We start from the raw sequence: 641 nt of genomic DNA, 5'->3' as shown, positions 1-641 counted from the left end.
AGCTGATGTGGTTCTTGACAATTTTCTGGCCCTTGATTACCTTCTGGCCAAACAAGGCAAGAGTGGCTTCATAATTTTGGCAGGGACCATACTGCCTCCCTTGTCTGGTCAACAGTTAAGGAAGCCCAAAATTAACCCTGGTTCCTTCCCTTACTAAGCCCTTTAATGGCTATCATTGTTCTTCTCCTTTTTAACCCTTGTTTGTTTAACCTTTTGGTTAAGTTTGTGTCTTTCAGGCTCCAACGTTTGAAGTAAGGCTCATGATGGCTCGAGGAATTCAGCCCATTCCAGCGGAAGGTGGCCCAAGTCCCTACAGGTCCTTGAAACAGTCAGCGAGGGACATCTAGGGCAGGCTAGGGTCTGCGGCCCCTGTCCAGCAGGAAGAAGTTTCAGAAGAAGAGACCGTCGGCCCCTTACCCTTAAGAATAAGGGTGTAGAGTCTCTCGGGGGGAATGAGACAGGCTGGGACCAGGGACCCTTTGCTGCAGTGCTTGCACATGGACACACCTCTCCTCGAGCAACAAAATACAAATAAACTGTATGGGACTAAAAATAACTGTGTGCATGCAACGTTGGGGCAAATTCTGGACCCCCAAAATACAAAGAGACCAAAAAAGCTAACTGCCACTCCCGAAAAGCCT

The sequence above is a fragment of the Monodon monoceros genome, unplaced genomic scaffold (genome assembly GCF_005190385.1).
Source record: "Monodon monoceros isolate NGI ecotype Baffin Bay Population unplaced genomic scaffold, NGI_Narwhal_1 Super_Scaffold_3, whole genome shotgun sequence".
NCBI lineage: Eukaryota > Metazoa > Chordata > Mammalia > Artiodactyla > Monodontidae > Monodon > Monodon monoceros.
Note: the sequence above shows the minus strand (reverse complement) of the source record.